The sequence below is a fragment of the Aquila chrysaetos genome, chromosome 2 (genome assembly GCF_900496995.4).
Source record: "Aquila chrysaetos chrysaetos chromosome 2, bAquChr1.4, whole genome shotgun sequence".
NCBI classification, from domain to species: Eukaryota; Metazoa; Chordata; class Aves; order Accipitriformes; family Accipitridae; genus Aquila; species Aquila chrysaetos.
Window position 1 is genome coordinate 37,626,973 of NC_044005.1, and position 20,915 is coordinate 37,647,887.

Sequence of the window (20,915 nt, forward strand, 5' to 3'; positions counted from 1 at the left end):
CTAATTTGATAAACATCCTCACAAGACCTCCTCATTAAATGACATCCTATAACGTGCAGAGCTGTACATGTGGTTGAACACACACCAGCTGTGTTTATATCAAGGCTCTGATCCACAAGTTGATAAGGAACCAAAATATTCATTAACTTCAATGAGCACTTCCCTTCTTTAGAAGTGCATAATTGAAGCTATATGAGCTATGGCCCAGATTTTTTGGAGCAGTTTGATGCACCTATCTTCCAGTCTTATTTTAAGTAAGTCCACCTATTTAAATCTTTTGGGTTGATTTGAAAGGCTAAGCTGTTATATTTTATCTGAGAAAGTATCCATAGTAATAAAACTATAGAAGGATCTTTTTCTTTACAAATGTTCAGTAACTGTGGTTATCCAGCCACTGATACCAGGCTGCTCTACTGACGAATGTATGAAGAACATGGAAGCTTGATTCAATAGACAATTTGCATTATGGTGATTTTTCTAACTTCAGACTTGAACTTATCCTGAAATTTTTGCCTTGCTGTCTTGTCCTGTAAAGACAAAGAAGCTCCACAGCTGGTATAACTATCCATAGGATTGCTTTGAGGGAATTTTCCAGGAGCACTGAAATGGAAAAACAGATGCATTAGACCCTTCTCCCCTGCCCTTCACGCTGCTGGCAGGGAAGGCAATTGGGTCCCAGCAAATGTAGACAGGACTCCCGACGCTCCGGTGTCACTGGGCTACTGTTAGAGCAAGCTGGTACCACTGGTGCACATATGGTGAGCACATGGACAGTGAAAAGCTAGGAGGAATAAATCAGCCTGAAGAAAACCTGTTTTTAAGAGAGCAAAAAAGACTGCATTTAGACTCTAACTCAAGAAGGCCTACTTCATTGAGACAGCAAGGTCATTGCTTCCAACAGTGGTTAGGAGTTCTCCAGCCTGCAATAATTTTGAATAATTTAATATAAATTTATGTGGAGATGGTACATGGGTTGATGCAATGAACCAGCTTAAACCCAGCTGCGAAAAAACTCACGCTGGATGACAGAATCAGAAATCAAGATCTTTTTGCAGATTGGAGATAAGCTCTGGGAAAAAACTGAGAGAAATCTGATAGACAAACACTGGTTAAAAACCTCAGCCAAGAATAATGAAACATACAAATACAACTGGGGTAATAATAGGCAGAAAATAGCACTGTGCTGTTGTGGATTTTACACGGAATGGAAGCCTTGCTGCTATGTTGTCCTAATACTAAGGTGAAGGTTTCAGTGGGACTACTGTTCTTGTGTCCAGACAGGGGCACCCTTTGCAAGAAATCCATGGATCTCCTGGAAGAATCCCCAAGAGAGGGACGAAAATGAAGTTACAGAGTTTCTGACTTTGTGTTTTGTGAACATCTAGGTATTTGTTATTTAACAACCTTTAGCACACTTGCTAGTGTAAAGACCATTAAATTTTAACCGATGCAACTTTCTTTATCAATGCTGTATGACTGCACCTGCCACAAAGGCCAAGTTCATGAATAATGGGCACCAAAGACGTTCTGTGAAATTGTGCACACCATAGTCATCACTTTCAGAGAAGTTGCAAATAAAACTTTCTTCTGTTACATGTGAATCTATTGGTATGCGTAAGTGTAGAGAATGAAAATGGTGTTAGGATGTTTTTAGGGCATTAAAATACATTTTAACTAGTGGTGTAACAGCAGATGTAATGCTGCTTTCTGCATCATTCAGCACACTTGTGGCAAGAGCAATCAGGGGCTTCAATTCTGGCAGAAATTACAATGACTCAAAGATATGATGCCTAGCTTACATTGAATATAAATGAAGACAGCTGATTCATCTTGTATGGATAATTTTGGATTCAGTCTCTAAAATTAGTGACTATCCATTCAAACCCAAAGAAGAACATAATTGCGTATTCCTAATTAAATCAGAGTATTTAATCCTAGAAAACAAGTGTACCTTGTTATTTTCAATTAGAATAAATTGTGGAACTAATCAACAATATTTACCTTAGACTAAATCTGTATTTCTGATCTATATTCAACTGCAGATCAGCAATGGCATCTGACATTTGGAAAGAAATTAAGTCTTTTCACTATGTCTTAGGTCTTCCAAGTCTGCTTATTTAGCTTTAGGATTCAATATATAACATCGGGAGTCTGTAGAAAGTACACAGTCTACACAAACCATCTGATGAAGTCCTTCTGAATAGGGAATGTTGATCTGTATTTCCAGGATACTGCCACAAAAACTATACCCCAAAACTGTGGGGACAGTTCAACACGGGATTTCCCTTTTTCCTAACTGATGTTTCTCTCCTTGTAGCAGGGTTCTGCCCAGCAAGCTCACACTTTAGGGCTCCTACGCGTGCTTCAAAACCAGTCTAACCGAACTAAAATGCTTGAGTACCAGCTGAACAGTAGCCTGCCCTTCATTAAAATAAGGGATTGCTCTTGCAGCAGTATGACCACGAGAGGGCATGTCACCAGTTGTGATAATGTATCACTAGTGCTATACTGCTTCATGCAAGACTTTTGTTTTTACCTTTCCTGCCTTTCCCTGTCTTTTGCAATCACATTGGGAATTTTGTATCCTTCTTTGTTAATTAAATGACATAATTCTACGGGCAGGTTCTTATTCATCCAATAATTGCTAGCTCTTTGCTAGTGCAAAGAAAATGAAGGGTGGAAATTACAGATGATCATCAAGCTAAGATATACTGAGTCTGTTTTCACTTAGAAAAGGAAGCAAGGGATGAGAGGCAAACAGATAAGGAGGACAGGAAATATTTGTGGAATAAATAACATAAAAGCATGGAAAAAAGCAAGAAAAAAGTATAAGAGGTAAATTTCTAATCTGAAAAAGTATAAATTATATTATCACAAAATAGGATATTTCTAAGCTTTTTAAAAGTACCCCCCCCCAAAGCCATATTTTGAGGATGAAGCATTAAAAAAAGGTAAATGAATGAATGGAACGTTGATTTTCCCTAAGTATCATACATGATTTTAGTTGACCAGAGGCCACAACAGGGGAGCTAAATAGATGCATCCAGGTGCCAGCTTCATCTGGCAATTTTAAAACTTCTCCTCTCTGGCCTCCCCTCTGAGTTCCCACAGAGCATGGGTTAGAAGCTGTGTTTTCCATGCAGATGTGCAGACCTGACTGATTAAATTGTCGAACATTTTACCTACCCCTTAAGTGTTTATTCCCTACACTTACTACCTTACTCTCTTTTTTGGCAAGCATGAGTTGCTTGAATTTAATTATTGGAAGATCTATTATTATTTTAATTATGATCATATTATCCTGTGGAGTGTCTTCCAACAGTGGTAGAGAAAATGGCTTTTGTTCCTTTAGAAATAAAATAACTACTGCTATTGCTGACATCAATAAGAGTTACAATTTTGTAAGCGAGGAAGAGCATATGGTATTATATGCAGAACTGAAATTGGGTCAGCTAGTCAGCATGTTTATAATCTCATTTAAAATTAGGTTTATACTTGGCCAAAGGATTCTTCTCTGTCTCCTTTCCCATGGGATAGTAGGTCTTTATAACTCTTAGGATGTTACTGAAGGTCATCAGAGGTACTTAGTTAATTGGTTCTTGCTAGAGATCTCTTCTGAATTTCTCTCTCAGAGCAGGTATTTAAACCCGAGGTTAATGATTGTTTTACCTGATATTAATTAGGGATGATGCAATTTGCAGTAACAAATTGCCATGTTCTCCCATTGCACTCAAAATCAGGGAGAAGAAAGAATAGACCTACTTTACCCACACTGATAACATTTTAAACAGTATTTTTACTTAAGCATGATGTTACTTAGCATCATTCAATAGAAAAACAAGTTCCTTTTAGGGTCAGATGAGGCAAGTGTTCTGACAAAAACCCATGAGGTCAGGTAACTGTACATTGCCACATCTATACCAGAATGCATATGCACCAATGCTAAATCAGTCTTACATATGCAGCTTGAATTCTCAAATATCCTAAGATTTGAGATCTGAACTTTGAAACCATTAAGTTATTTTGATGTGGGTTTTTTAATCTATATTGAAGAGTCATACATGTAGGTAGATGGATATAGATACATACAGCTATTACACAATTGTCTAGGGATAAGAGATTCACAGTCTAGGGATGTCTAAGGGATAAGAGATTCACAGTTTTCAGTCCCTATTTGATCCAGTTTGCAGCTTTGGGAAGGCAACACTGTGCCACTTCACAGTGAGTGTATATCTGAAAGATTATCTTTTCAGTGACTGAAAAGAAAAGTTTTCTTTTAAATGAAATTCTGAATATGCTATGTGGGCTATTTAAACATCCCAAGTACACAATATCCAGCCTATGAACCATTCAATCACTTGACATCTCTAATTCAGATCATTAATTCTAGGACCATGCCTGCACATCTAAAAGGAGGGTTTTCTTCTCTTGACTGAGGTTTCTTTGAGCTACCGCTATAAAAACATTTAATAACAAACAGGAACGTACTGACTGTGCAAGCCTGTCCTACATCCTTCCTCGTATCGTGTTTCTTTTATTAGGAAAAATCTTACCATGAATCCTCACCTGCCTACTAAGTCAGAAAAACAGCATTTTGAGATTCTGTCACCTGTATATAACTCCCTTCAAAGACAGAGCCAAGAAGCTGCTATTCCGGCTGATGCTTTCATTGCTGACACAAAGACAGCGCAGGTTTGCCAGACAGCATTGTGAGAGGGCAATTAGCAAGCAGCTTTCACCTCAGTGCAACCCAAGCCATCACTTGCTCAGATGAAGGGAAGCTATCAAAAGCCAATTCACTTTCTAGCAATCAACACCTGAAATCAGGTCAGTGAATTTGCAGTGTAGGACATTTCTTGCTGTGCCCAAGAAACTGAAGTTTGCCTTGTTTGCTGGTCTCTCCTGACGGTCTTAATAAGACTTAGTGCAACACAGTTTCTTGCAATCTTGTTACGTCCTTTGCAAGCAAAATGCTGGGAGAGAGAGGTTCAGATGTTCCAGTTTCCTCCAAAGATGGAGCCAAAGCCATGAGCCTTTATACACTCAAATTTCAAAAAGTTTCCGATAAGCCAGAGATGATGTGTCAGTCCTTACATGAAGTCTTTCAATATCCTTCATGATGTTTCATGACTGTCTCGAAGTTGTCTGGTAGTTTAATATTATGCCCCCAGCTAGATTATTAGACATAATGCCTTGCAAGCACAAGGTGGTTCGAATCTAGCTTGAATCATCTTACTTGGTAAAATAAACAAGCCAGTGAGAGCGTAAAATTTCCTATCAGCCTTTACAAGACTTTCTAGATAGTTTTAAACAACACAAGACATGTGATTGCCATTGCCCAAGGTAGAAATGCCAGAGTAGTGTGACATGTCATTCCTCTTCAGACACCTGGTAATACAGTGACTTTACCAGAGTTTGAAGGACTAAACGTGCCTCAGCTGCTAGAATCTATGACTTTCTCCCTCAGCACACACTCGTCTTACAAAAGGATGATTTAGTAGATTGTCTGAATAACACAGAATGAGCTCAGTAAATGGCTTCAGTGAAGATAAAACTGAGTAATTCTAATTCTTTTCCTAGATGCAGACAATAGAGGATTCATGCAGATAAAAAGAGGTACAAATTCTTGTATACAGGACATTTTCCGTAGCATTCTCACTTCAAGCTGCCAACCACTGCTCTGAAGAAGCTTCCAAATAGAATTTACTACAATTTTTGTATATATAGATCTATATCTCTCTTGCTATAGAGATCTTTAGGTCTCTCTCTCTCTAAATATCAAATAGATCTCTATAGATGTTATCAGTATTATTTCTATATATTATTATGTAGAATAGTGTTATTGATCTATATTGCTATTATCCATATATATCTATATATTATCAGATCTCTGAATAAATATATATTATACATGATTATATAGTTGTATGATTTACCTCCATTTTATTATAATTTATCTGTTATCTGTTATTGCTTGCATAAGTATTTGTTATACTTATTTTAGGGGCTGTACATTTTAATCAGAGATATTATGTAATACACTACAGCAACTCCCATGTAGCACTACTAACCAGCAACTGTCTCTAAGGTAGAAAACGAGGGTCAGCTGGTGTTCACAATGCTATTCAAAGCAGTGAACAAAGATGAGCTACAAGCTACAGCAAATTCCCTTAAGGATACCAAGGCAGATGGGGTATGTTTCAAGTCAACTTCCCAGAGCAGCAGTATTTCGGCCCAGAAGAGCACTTGATCAATAAAGTCTCAACCAGAAGAGTCAACACAGTACCTCATGCAGGACTGTAATTCCTTTTCCAAGTAAGTTAAGACTAAACAGGTAAAACAGGTCATAGATGAATCTCTGATTTTTTTCAAACCCCATCAAACATTTTATTATCAAGCAGTCGTGTACTGGATGCTGCACAAGCACCAACACACACTCTTTAGAGCTGGACAGCTTCTGAAAGGTCTGCAAAATGTGATAATATACAGGCAGCTAGCAACTTGTCCTTCACATCTCAGGGCTAGCTGCCTATCTTAGGATAACATTTTTTCCCCTGTGCTTAGTATTTTCTGTGTCTGTGGCAGATTATAACCTAGACCAGGGAGACAGGTATGTGAAGACCATGGTCAGTAGAAGAAAAGGGATGTCTAAATATTTTCAGCTTTCAAATGCAGCATTAATTTCTTATTTTTCCTCACTTGTGAGGTTCAGCACACCAATAACATCCAAGAGCATATTTATATAGGGATACTTCAAAAACGTTAACTGTGCCTAAGCTGCTCTAAAGCATGAACGTGCTATATCAGCTCCCTTCAGACCTATGTGCACTCCTTCCTCCCCACGGAAACCAGAGGAAGACTGATGCATGGCTTTGTCAGGGGCCTGAGCAGGTCAGCAGGCATTAATTACCCTGATCAGCCTCACATGGAGCCTTGATCTCTGCACCATCCACCCATTGGCCCTGGAGCTGCATTTAAACCAGGCCTGGGGTCTAGACCTTTTTGGGGCTGCAGTGGTGGTTGTTTTAGGTGTTCCTGGTGCTGTCTTGCCCTTGGACCAGCTTTATTTCTGCAGATGTGATTGCTGGTTGTGGTTACCCCAGCTCTTCTTGCTCAGGTATGGTGTGACTGTACTCCTATTTGGTGGGGGGGGTGTCATTGCCTTGTTGCTACTCAGCCTGCTGCTGTTCCCTGGCAGGGGATGTGAGTCTCTTATCAAAATAGACTTTGGGCTGCTGCTATGAAAGTGAAATATCAGTTTGTATTAATTTGGGTCTTAGCTCCCTTGCTGAAAAAGGGTCTGGTTTGTGCTAATTCCTGTAGTGATGGCAAATGGAGAGAAACATGGGACTAAGTGTGAAAATGATGTTTAAGCATAGATGATAGGCCAAAGAAGGGAATGAAGCTGCACTGGAGGCACCACAGTGACTCACTTAATACTATTTAATATCTACTTACTTGAATAAGTAAAAACCCTTTTTGTGTGCATTCTGAGAAAATGCATTTCAACAATAAACCTGTCTTGCGTGCTTTGCCTCTGTGGCCTGTATTAGACACCAAACTGCAATGAAGGCAGGTCTTGTCTTGTTTGTCTCATTTATTTAAGGGTATTGTAAATGCTAGTTCAATCAATCTACTTGGCTGTGTTTCAGAGACAAGTACCTGTAACTAGTTTATCTGATATGCATGCATCATGTAAGGCAAGTCTACAGGGCTGTGACAGTTAGTGGTTTTTATACAAATAGAGATGGTCTGTGGCTCTGCAGTTAAAGCCTCCCTGGTCACCAACAAGGAGAAAAAAAACAACCTGATGTAGCTTTTTGGATGGGAGGCTTGCAATAATCCTGTCATACTTTGTCTAGCAGTCTGCTGAATCTTATTAATAAATTCCTCTGGAAAACCTGCAACTTCTACCAGAACTTGGCATACCTTCCACTAAAAGATCTTGTCTTGATTTAAAGAATTCAGATAAAGAATCTGCTGTGTTGGATCTAATTTCTGTTGTTGTTAAAGCTTTGGTAGATGGAAGAGATTTCTTATCTTAAGTGGTAACTGTCTTTATGTTTTTATTTTCTTCTGTCTGTTTTGTGGTAGTAACAAGATTGTAATTACGTTTGGTGGTCTGTGGTTACTTTTGGTTTCCTTCAGGCTATGCCATACAACCCTGAGTTCATTCAGAGTCAGTTTTTCAAAATAGCTCTTCCCATTCTAGTAGTATGTCCTGCCTTTTTGGATTGAAGACTTACTGTCTCCTGTATAACTGTACTCAATTTTGAGTACGAGAGGATGCTATTTACTGGGAGATCCGGAAAAGTGTAGAATTTCCTTGTCCCTATAATTTGCTCTGTCATAACTTTGTCTTCTGTAACCTTTCATAACAGTGATTTTAGTTTCTCCTTTAAACTCCATAGCTAAGATGCAAGTAATCTATCAATCTTAAAAATAAAACTGGGTGGAAATTAATAGTCAGATTGAGTCTTGCTCTTTCACTGTGCAACACAACTAGGACCTACAAAATCACTCAGCAGTTTTTTTGTTTTTCTTAGTGTTTCAGCAGCCTCTTTTCTAAATAACACATTAGGTTTCAGTTAAACATAAGTACTTGTTGTGGTTTAACCCCAGCCAGCAACTAAGCACCATGCAGCTGCTCACTCACTTCCCCTCCCCCCCACAGTGGGATGGGGGAGAAAATCAGGAAAAGAAGTAGAACTTGTGGGTTGAGATAAGAATGGTTTAATAGAACAGAAAAGAAGAAACTAATAATGATAATACTAATAAAATGACAACAGTAATAATAAAAGGATTGGAATGTACAAATGATGCACAGTGCCATTGCTCACCACCTGTTGATCGATGCCCAGTTAGTCCCTGAGTGGCCATGCCCTGACCCCACTCCCCCCAGTTTCTATACTAGATGTGATGTCCCATGGTATGGAATACCCCTTTGGCCACTTTGGGTCAGCTGCCCTGGCTGTGTCCTGTGCCAACTTCTTGTGCCCCTCCAGCTTTCTCGCTGGCTGGGCATGAGAAGCTGAAAACCCCTTGGCTTTAGACTAAACACTACTGAGCAACAACTGAAAACATCAGTGTTATCAACATTCTTCTCATACTGAACTCAAAACAGCACTGTAGCAGCTACTAGGAAGACAATTAACTCTATCCCAGCTGAAACCAGGACAGTACTGCACTTCTACATTTATTTTTCTATCCTTACTTTCCTTTGATTTCTACCTGTACTACTGCTTCCCTAACCTGCTTCAGCCAAAATTATCTGGGCTAGCATAAATATGTTTAACTCTGGATCGCTCCAGTTGTACTAGGTTAGGAAGAAAATACGTGTGTGGCTTTGGCACATCAGAAGGGATGGTAGTCTCTTGTAACTTGGGAAGTGAAGCTGCAAGCAGTTAAAGGCAGGCTGATGTAGCACTCTACAAATATCAAAGCCATCAAACAGTATAGAGTTGGCACAAGCATAGTTTGACCTATTGGGGTCAAATTTATACTGCCAGATAAGGCTGGCAAGGGAGAACAGGTCAGGCATTAACCAACAACTCGAGGCTTTATAGTGCTGCAGATATGCTGTTTCCACCCTTCTGTAAATAAAGGGCAAAAGAGAAGCCAAAGCCCTTCCTCAGGGTACTTTAATCTTGAGCAACCTATAGGCTACTTGCACTTCTACAAGTTCCTTATCTGACTCTAGAAAAGCTCCCTGCTCAGCTGTGGAAACTTGAGCTTTATAGATCTAGGATGATTCTGTAGGACTGATCTGTTACTAGAGACTTTGCAGCACAGTGCAAAAAGGAGAAACACTCAAAGTCTATGGCATTTAATATCCAAATTGAGGAATATTGATTTTTTTTTTTTACTGCCTTGTATAAGTATGCAGGTCTGGGCTTGAATCTGCTTAAGCTGTCTTCAGAAATGTGAGAAGTTAAAACAAAATTCTGCATTTATTAGAAGGTCTTGTTCTGGAATTTGTTCAATATTTATGAATAGTGAAAGATGTTAGAAATAGCAGGAAACTACTCTGTAGGTAAGTGTCTTAATGATTTAATTAGTGAAAATGGAATATTCCCTTTGGGAAAGAGGGGTTTGAGTCATACAAAATATAAGACTAGACAAAAAACTGTAAAAATGATGGTAGGGAATAATCCTTCACTAATTTGGGTGCAAAGCTGGATAATTAAATAGGTCTTGCCTTTCCCTGGTTTCGATGATAAAGACCACACTTTGTACTGGGAGGAAATCCTGGGGACAGAAGAGCCCCACAAAGATCTGTCTGAGGATGTTTTCCAGAGGAAAACAAACTCACTGTAGGACACTAGCTCTAGAGACTTTGCCTCTTTTCTTCTAGGCATCCCTGTACCTAGGACCGCTTTCCTCAGTCAGGCTTCCTTTTGTACAAGCTAGGCTGTTTCATATTTACCCTGAGACTTGAATGTTGGGTAGGGAAGGTGATGCTCTTTCCCAGATTGTTCTCCTGTTCTTAGCCTGAGTCTCCTGTCTCCTTCCCCCTCTGAACTGTAAGATGTGGTCCTGGTGCAGCCTGGCTTCCCATCTGTCTCAGTGAACCCGTATCAGCTGCTGAGCAAAAAGCAACATAGTGGATGTTCTCCACTTTCTCCAGTGCTATTACTATCTCAGGGTAACTTCCTACTCTCTCCTGTAGGAGTTCTAGCAGAAAAGTGGCAAAAAAGGGTGGCTGATCAATAAGGTGAAGAGTAAATGGGCTAGAGCCCTGAAATATTAAAGCAAACCTGTGTGATTCTGGATTACTTCAAATTGGAAGTCTCTCCCATGAAATCAGAAGGAATAAGCTATTGTGTAACTCCTAGATTATACCTTGGACTTCATTGAGTGATAGAATATTAACACAAGTTGCCAGTAGGTGCTTCTCACATTTCCACCCCAATCAAATTGTCAAGAGATTTGTAGGACAGCAATCAGTCTGTATTGATTGTGTTTTCCAGGCATCCTTAAAGGTAGTAAGAAAGCAGATCAATCTTTTCCTCTGAGACTAGATATATAGGAACCTGAATCTCCACTGCTAGAAGAAAAAAGCATTCAGTGGCAGTGGCTATGTAAGTTCATGTTGTGCAGGAATGTGTTTACTTTGACCAATTGTTTGTGGACAAGATTTTCCCCTTCCATGGGAAAAACTCTGCATGGTTTTAAACCATGTTCTTGCATTAACATTTCTTGACACATTGAAACTGAAAGGAAGTCAATGCACTTAGATAACACATGACAGCACAAGGTATAAGTGTCATACTACTGGCACCAAACTTCTAGGCAGAGACTAAATCTTTCATAACTGTGAGTTTATAAGACTTCAGCTACTGCCCCATAGACAAGGGCTTAGGCAACAAAGCTTCATTAGGAAGTTGCATGTATGAAGTAGCATGATCTGCTACTTTGTAGAGTTCATTCTGTCCCATACGGCTTTTACGGGAGACGGAGCAGCCATGAAGGTGACCCAGTAACAATGGAAACATACTGACAAAGAAGGATATCTTCTTAGCTGGGAGCCTGAGATAGCCCTGATAAGCTTAGCTGGGAGCAAAGATGTCTTTGATAAGCATGGAACAAAGAAACTGTGATAATAAACTGACCTTCCAGGAAAGCAGAAGCCAGTAACGAATGCTCCAGGAACCAGTGTCCTACACCCCCTAATATATCTACACCAAAGACAAAAATAACTTGCTATCTGCCCAAGGTGAACTTCTCTGCACAAGCTTCTCTATGCAAGATCTGGACAGACTAGACCCTCACCAAGGGCACCTGGCTGACTATGGGCTCTGTGATGCAGATCATCTGTTCCTGGGAGCAGTTTGTGTTGCACCAGTAACAACCCCAAATAATATATATGCATGCCTGTAAGTAAATAATCATAAGTACATACTTGAATTTCTTCATTACAAATTACTACTAGTACAGCAGGAAACAAAAGCGCCATGTCCTTGTGTATTATGGACTCCTGTGAACCCACTGTTACAGTCTAAACATCTGTGGCTTGGGTAACTCTCATAGTAAGAAAGCCAGCTGTAATGTCACAACCTGTAACCAAATGCAGTGTGATGTTGCCCATCATGGGGCATGCTCATGAATCCTCCAAACTGCCTCATGGACCTCAAAGTCCTTTGTTTTTTACTCCCAGCTTTCAGGTATAACCTTTCAGCCCTTTCCTTCCTGTAGAAGCACAGCTTTCTTCTTTAGCTCCTATTCTCTAAGGTATGTTTCTTTATTTAAAGCTCAGCTGAAATGAGAAGGCTTTGTAATTAAGTACTTTCAAACTCCACCGCTTCAAGACTGATTTGTTGCAATAAACCTTGATAAGTATCCATTCACTGCAGCATTCAGCGTGGGGGCAGAGCAAGTACTGCAGTAATCATTGAGGGAGAGCAGAGCTGCAATTTGGTGTGAGGACCAAAACTAAGCCTGGCATCCAAAGGCAAAGAGGAGTCAATTTGCAGGGCAAGCCCACCTGTGCATGGAGAAGGTTATGAGATCCTCAGTGCCTGTATCCCAAGAAAAATTCTGAAATGTCACATATGATGACCTGGTCCACTGGCAGTCACTGGCTGCTTGAGGGCCCCAGACAATTTACTACCACTTAAGTCTAGAGCCCTAGGAGATGGGAAGGCTCAGTGGCACGACTTCAGGGACATAATTTTTGCCTCAGGTTAGCAGCCGTGCCCTGCTGAGGAGGCATCTGGACTCTGCGACATCAAGCTAGAAAGAGGGGGCAAAGTGGACAGACTAGTAAGAAGCTGTTAGATGTGCCACTTACGTTGGGTAAATATATTGTTTTGAAAATATATGTGAATAAACTACACTTGGAAGATTATCCTTGCCCTTGAAACAATAGTTGAGGTTACATAACTGAATTTAAATACTTACTAATCTGTACAAACATCACTGTTAAGTAATGGTGTTTCTCTAGAAGTGAAAGTGCTACTGTAATTTCCTTAAATAGCATTTCTTCAGCTGTGTCTAATGAGATTTAATTTTTTTCAACTAGAATTTTCCATTGTTGCTAACAGCAGTTCACCTCAGAGGAGGGAGCATTACTGTAAACAGTGCTCCAGGCGGCAACTAACATTTAAAGCAATCCAGCTCAAAGTAGGGCTCTGTGACCTCCTATGTAAAACACCAGCAGCTGTCAGCACCCTGTTTACTCCAGCATGTTTGCTGCTGCTTCTGGCTGAGCTACTGCTACAGTTTGTCTGTACTTAAAATAATCAGGACGGGCATTAGGGAATAACTGTTTTGGTATAAGCCTAGAGCTATTACAAGCCTAGATTCACACCAAGACCCATTTCAGAATATCCAAGTGTAGTAAATTTCCACTCGTAGACAAGCCCTTAGCATGGGGAGGAAGCTTCAGCAAATGCTTCTTGATGTGGATGGTTTCTGCAGCATTCTTGTTGCTTGGAGTCCACTTGCTTAGGAAGATTTTGTTAGAGGGATGAACACTGACAACCTACCACTGAGGAGAACAGAAGCTGAAATAACTAGGAGCTGCTACATATTTATTGCCTCTATATTTGTGTGTACTCCTCTAACACAACTGCAGTAGGATGCAAAACTCTGACTAGTTCACGAGCAGGCAGGCCATTAGCATGTGGCTCAGATCTCAGGAATGAGTGAAATAATAAAATGGGACTGAATTGATAGACCTGATCAGGATCTCAGAAGGGACCCAGGAAGCTTTTGTAAATAAGATACTGCCAGAAATTGGTAATTAGAGGGAAGAAAGGTCTCTGTGGCAGCAAAGTCCAGAGCCCTGTGCTTGGGGCTAGACTGTGAGGAATTGACTATTTTATCAGCAGTTTTGTGCCTATATTAACCTTGTCCATTAAAACCTGTGAAGGGTAATGCTCAAAGTAGAATAAAAAAAAAAAAAAACAACCAAAGAAAAGCTATGTTTTAAATGTGCCGTTTAAATTTCACAACCACTTGGTTTACCCTATAAATTTACACAGATTATTTTCTTTGGCATGAATAGCTCACCACCTGGGTGCAATAGAACACCTCAGGTATATAATTATGTAAGAAGCCTGTAGGAGATGGGGAATAGCTATGAACATGGAGCGCTGTTCCTGAAGGTGGTGGTTCTTTCAGGTGCTCCTTCAGTGGAAGGACTTGGAGGAAGCTTTCCTGTAGAAAGAGTGACTTGGGAAGAAACAGAACAAGGTCAGGGATGTGTCTAGTACATCTGGGCAGTGATGGGGACACTGACACAGTGATTGTCTTCCTTCTTAGCAGGTGCCAAAGGACTGGAAATACAAGTAGCTTAGACTGCACTGAATCAAATGGTGTGGCAGGGGAAACAAATATCAGTTGGGAAGCTGTGCAGCAGGAATGCGTATATAGCATCATATAGGATTTAATTTGTCATTGCAAGGTTAAAGTTTGATTTAAAGTATAAAAAGAAATAAGGAAGCAAGAGTGGGATCTCACTGTTTATTTTTAAGAGAAAATTTCATTGTGCATATGACTGGTTTTGGTGGAAAGAGCAGCTATTAGTGCTGCACATTGGGAGTAGTGACTTATCTTAGGCCTGGCCTCTGTCAGTAGCCTCTGCTATAGTTGTGGTGTTACACATGGTGGGGGGGAAGGGCTAATCGCCTTCCCTTGGTTAGTTTTCTCACATAATTACTGTATTGACAACAAATTTGAACTGAACTTTAAGTTATTTGTATTTTAGTTGGGCACAATGAGGAGAAGGTTGAGGTACTCAACAACTTTTTTGCCTCATTCTTCACTGGCAACCTCTCTTCCCCCACCTCTCGAGTGGATGGGCCTCAAGGCAGGGACAGGGGGAGCAAAGTCCCTCCCACTGTGAGAGAAGATCAGGTTTGTGACCCCCTGAGGAACCTAAACGTACATAAGTCTATGGGACCTGATGAGATGCATCCCAGAGTCCTGAGGGAATTGGCTGATGTAGTTGCCAATGATATTTGAAAAAGTCATGGCAGTCAGGTGAAGTCCCTGGTGACTGGAAGAAGGGAAACATTGCACCCATTTTTAAAAAGGGTAGAAAGGAGGACCCTGGGAACTACTGACCTGTCAGCCTCACCTCTGTGCCTGGGAAGATCATGGAACAGATCCTCCTAGAAGCTATGCTAAGGCACATGGAGGACAGGGAGGTGATTTGGAACAGCCAGCATGGCTTCACCAGGGGCAAGTCCTGCCTGACCAACCTAGTGGCCTTCTATGATGGAGTGACTACATCAGTGGACAAGGGAAGAGCTATGGATGTCATCTATCTGGACTTCTGTAAGGCCTTTGACATGGTCCCCTACAACATCCTTCTCTCTAAATTGGAGAGATGGATTTGCTGGATAGACTGTTTGGTGGATGAGGAATTGGTTGGATGGTTGCATCCAGAGGGTAGTGGTCAACAGCTCAATGTGCAGACGGAGACTGGTGATGAGTGGTGTCCCTCAGAGGTCTGTATTGGGACCAGTAATGTTTACCTTCTTCAATGACATGGTGGGATAAAGTGCACCCTCAGTAAATTTGCAGATGACACCAAGCTGAGTGGTGTGGTTGGCATGCCTGAGGGATGGGATGCCATCCAGAGGGACCTGGACAAGCTTGAGAAGTGGGTCCCTGTGAAACTCATGAGGTTCAACAAGGCCAAGCGCAAGGTTCTGCACATGGGTCAGGGCAACCCTGGTATCAGTACAGGCTGGTGGATGAGAGCAGCCCTGCTGAGAAGAACTTGGGGGTACTGGTGGATGAAAAGCTAGATGTGAGCCAGCAATGTGTGCTTGCAGCCCAGAAAACCAACTGTATTCTGGGCTGCATCAAAAGAAGCGTGGCCAGCAGGCCGAGGGAAGTGATTCTGCCCCTCTGTTCTGCTCTGGTGAAACCCCACCTGGAGTACTGCATCCAGCTCTGGGGTCCTCAGCACGGGAAAGACATGCTCCTGCTGGAGCAGGTCCAGAGGAAGGCCACAAAAATGATCAGAGGGATGGAACACCTCTCCTATGAGGAAAGGCTGAGAGAGTTGGGGTTGCTTAGCCTGGAGAAGAGAAGGCTCCAGGGAGACCTTCTTGCAGCCTTTCAGTACTTAAAGGGGGCTTATAAGAAAGATGGGGACAGACTTTTATAGCAGGGTCTGTAGTGATAGGACAAGGGGTAGTGGTTTTAAACTAAAAGAGGGTAGATGCAGACTAGATAGAAGGAAGAAATTTTTTCTGAGGAAGGTGGTGAGGCACTAGAACAGGTTGCCCAGAGGGGTGGTAGGTGCCCCATCCCTGGAAACATTCAAGGTCATGTTGGACAGGGCTCTGAGCAACCTGATCTAGTTGAAGATGTCCCTGCTCATTGCAGGGGGGTTGGACTAGATGACCTTTAAAGGTCCCTTCCAACCCATTCTATGAATTTCCATTTCACTGAGTGTAACTGAGCCGAAGGTACCAGAACAAAAAGGAATACTTGTAGTTAAATACATTTTAATCAGATATAAACAAGCTGAAGCAAACCTAGAAAGGTTATGGGGCCGTGGATGGAAATGGTCTACTGCAGATTCATGAAACAATATTGGGTGCAAGTTTGTCTAAGGGTCACATTCAGTTGTAAACTAAGCAAGAAAGATTAGTATGCAAGTTTGTCTGAGGGGCAGTTCATTAGTAAGCTAAAGCTGTTAGGTCTTTAAAATTCAGCTTTATTGGAGGCTTTAATTGACTGACTAAAACTGTCTTGTGTGTACCTAATTCTTCTTGAGACCGCCTACTGTGATCATCCTAAAGCCTTCTTCAGCAAATGGGGGAAAATGTGCAGGTTTCCCAGGATAGCTGACCCCTGAAAAGGGAAGAGAAGGATGAGATGTGCATGACAGGCATGTAAATATCTGATCTGAGCTCTAAGAACATGTCAGCAAGTTAAAAATACCAGTGCAAGGAAATACCATAGCATCCATTACAGTGGACTATAACACTTAAGAATTACCTGCTTTGGAGGTGACAAAATGCCTACCCTTCTCAGTACCAGGCAGAAATATCTGTGCTTTCACAAAACCAAATTCCAAGTTCTGCTTTGTGTGAGAGAACCTTTATGTGAAGCTCCAGGACTATGTCAGTGAAAATCAGCACTCACTATTCCCATGAAACATCCATAATCATTCTACAGAGAAAGCTGCAGTGAGCATACCCTGTCAGTCTCCAGAAGTCTTAGAATTAGATGTGCCTATCTTCCCTGCTGTGTACTCTTGTAGATGATTAGTGGATGAGGAAGGACGTCAGGAGACAGCTTGCATCTCTGCTATTTATAGAAGGTCTCGCACAGCCTAAGGCACTATACTCTACTGGAGAATGCACTTCAAGACCAAAAAACATGTTTTCCAGGTGATGGCTGCATGGTACAAAGGGAATACGGTTCCTTACTTGTTATTACCCTGAAATCCCTTCTTAGAGCTCTGGAAAGAGATTAGCTAGAGCCTGGCCTTACACCTAAAATCCTCTGCAAGTTTCAAAGCAACTATAGTAAACTTGCATAAAAGACAACATGCTGTATTTTTTCCCTGCTTCCCATACTGTGTACTTAAAGCCTCACATTGCTTTGGACAAATCTATAAAATGGATCATCAAACATTAAAAATAAAAATACACCCTCTATTTGCATGTGTTCCACTCCCACATTGCATCAGGTTCTTCTAGCAAGAGTTGCCATGGAAAAGCACAATGAAAGGCTGAGAGGCAAGGGCCACACTTGCAAGAGAAATTTTGATGTTCTTGTGCAATATTTGATCACCCTTATTGCAAACCTCTTTGGGCATGTGGTCCAGTCTCTCTTGGAGACTGGAGAAGTCCTCGAGCAACTTGACCAAAGGTAGCCCTGCTTTGAGCAAGAGCTTGAACCTGATGACCTCTGGAAATCCCTCCCAGCTGAAATTATTCTATTATTCTATTCCTGAAAATGTTTAGGTCAATGGCTGACAGGTAGAGATGAGAGTGTAGGCAAGAATGCAGCTAAAGGGAAACCTCTGGACTAGGCAAGGAAATAGAAAAGGACTGAGAAAGAAGAGAAAATTACATGAGAAACTGGGAAAGGCAAAGAACAGAGGCAGCCCACAGCTGCAATAAATGTTACTGCATCCCCCAAGGAGCCTTAGGACAGCAACACACTGAGGAATGGGTGAGCAGCTAAAAGCTGCGGGAAGCAGAGCTCCCAGGGGGTCTCAGACTCTTACAGCTCCTGTCTCCTGTGCTGTTTGGCCAGAGCTTTCTCAGCACCACCTTCCCTCCCAGTCTTTTAGCAACTTTCCTGACTCTGTCCCCTGCTCCATTCTTGGTGTCTCTCCAGCAGCACACTTGTGCCTGCACTGCACCAGGCCACCTTCTCAGTTTTCCTTGCTTAGGGGCATATTGATGTAAGACACAACACTTCAGTATTTAAAACCCATTTGTTCATGCCTGCACAAGTTTAACTGACTATAATTTATGCAAGATAGAAGTGAATCAAGCCCCCTGCCTCTAGTTGTGTAGTAATGGCTTCTTCCTGAGAAATCCCTAGCAACAGCATATTTCTGTCAGACACACTGCAGCTTCCCCATGACCACCACCAGATTTCTCTTAAATAACTTTCAGGCCAGTTAGATAGTAGCTGTCACTTTGGCATGCTGAGTGCTTTTCCTCAGGAATAATCTTTGCTTAGTCACTCAAATTATTTCCCAACCTGTTCACTCTTTTCTATGTGCTCTCACTTCTTTCTCTCCAGAGAAGACGGCACAACATGTGTATTGTTTGTTTTAGTATGAAGTATTCAGGAATCCCAGCAATGCTGATGCAAGGAAGGTATGGAAAATATGAGTACTTAGTACTAGGTGAGAGTACCTGTTTGACTATGTGGTTCGGACAAACCTTGCTGCCTCAATTTTGACAGATAACAGCTTCAAAAACACATGTTGGGTCTCCATCAGATTTCCAACTTTGACCATTATCACACCTGGAAAGCCCTTGGATTCAATTTTTAAGCTGCTTCTGTTTCAATGAATATGGGTTCATTCTGCAGCCTTGAGCCCATCAACTTTGAGAAAATTCAAGTGGGGATCAGGCCAATAGTCCAGCAATGGGATTTTTAACTCTGTACTTGATGGGAAGCCATTTGTCCCTTCAGAAGGTTTAACTGTCCCCCAGGTGCAGAGTTTTCTTTAATGATGTTTGCAGTTCTTGTAGCATACCAGATGGCCTGTAACAGGTTCATCTGTTTTTCTTGGCTTGGAAATGTACACTGAAAACAACTTAAGGGATTTCTCTTTCTTATTCCTAAAGCAGGTTATCCTTTGGCTGTAAGTTCAGTTCCTGGCCTAACTCATCAGCCAAAATATAATTCTACATACAGTCTCTGCACTGAGCAAAATAAATTCTTAATAGTCCTTTAAAAAGAAACCCCAACCAATCCACCTGTATTGCTGCTTCCCTTCCATGAATATTTTTCAAAATGTCTATGGCAAAACACATTAATTCATGCTACTCATCCAGAGAAGCGAGTGTAATTTGAGCATAAGGAGGCTCTTAAAAGCGCTGAAAATGTTAGGTAGAAAGCTATGCCTTGAAGTATAGCCCTGTTCTGCTTTATTTCTTGACTGTCCAAGTGCAGTGCCTTTTAGGGCTACTTCCAGCTATCCTGTGGTGTATAGCAGTCACGATAATATACATATATAATTGTAAATAACCACATAAAAACCAGTCTGCAAAATTTGACCACTGAGGGTTTTGAAAAGCCTGTCTCGGATCTTGCTGTGTTTAATTACTCTTGCCCATACTGACAGGTGGTTTCACAGGAATACCTTCAGATCTTGCATTGCTACTGGGCATGCTTGCCAGATTTTTTCATTGAGAATTAAGAGAAACTGTTCAGAGACAGCGGAAGCTATTTTGGTTTCCTCTTATGACTCTTGTTTTGATGCATCAGGAAGTTCTTATTGCTCTTGATACCCAAGTCTACTCACTTCCACAATGTAATAACCAGTGTAGAGCCACCCAGTTTAAGTAAGCGCCCTGTCTGTCCTTTCCATCCTTGTTAGCTAAAAAGGGTTTTGCCTTTACTGGGACAACTCTTCAGCTCTGGCAGTTGTCGTTTGGTTTCTTGATCACAGCACAGTTTTAGTTTGCAGGAAATCCTGGATTTTGTGGTTCATCTAGTTCTATACTTGCAAACTGACTAGTGCAGCTAGTACATAGATTTCCCTGGAATTAGCTGTTGCACATGGATGCTGATGAGGTTTTCTGTTGGGTTGTACTACTAGTCCCACATAGATTTCCAACACTATTGTTGTTCTTGCCTTTGTTCATGTTTTCTGCCTGACTTGCTATCACAGTAGGTAGTTAAGTTACAGTGCAGTTCTCTTTCTTACTGATTTCCAGAACGGAAATAGACTGGAAACAATATTCTGAATCTGATTCCCAGAACATCTAGGCGCCTAAGCTTCAGTTTTCTTTATTAATATCCCTTTTGCTCAGTAGTTCAGCAGCAGAATGGCACATTGCTTTTGACAGCTCCTCCCTTCCTCTTTGTACTGTGGTTTACACAGCTGAAAAATGGGGGGGGGGGGGGGGGGGAACCGTGGCAATGCTAAAGAGAGCCTGAGCAGCAACCTACCACTATGGGAGGGGAATCAGAAGGATTTTGCTGCAGAGGAAACAGACCTACGGCAGGAATGAGTCCGTGTGCTCCAGTGATGATGGCTGGAGTTATTTTCAGCAGAGTTGTTTCTCACATTACTTCTCCTTAGCTATTTAGCCATCAGGGGGTAGCAGCCTGTCAGAGTCAGCATTCTCCTGGGTTGTTATGAAAACAGCAAATGCCATCATTGGTTTTCCACTGTGGGTGAACGAAGTGTTCAGCAAACAGTGTTTCCACCTAAGGCGAATTTTATATTATGTTGAGAGGTAACCATCACT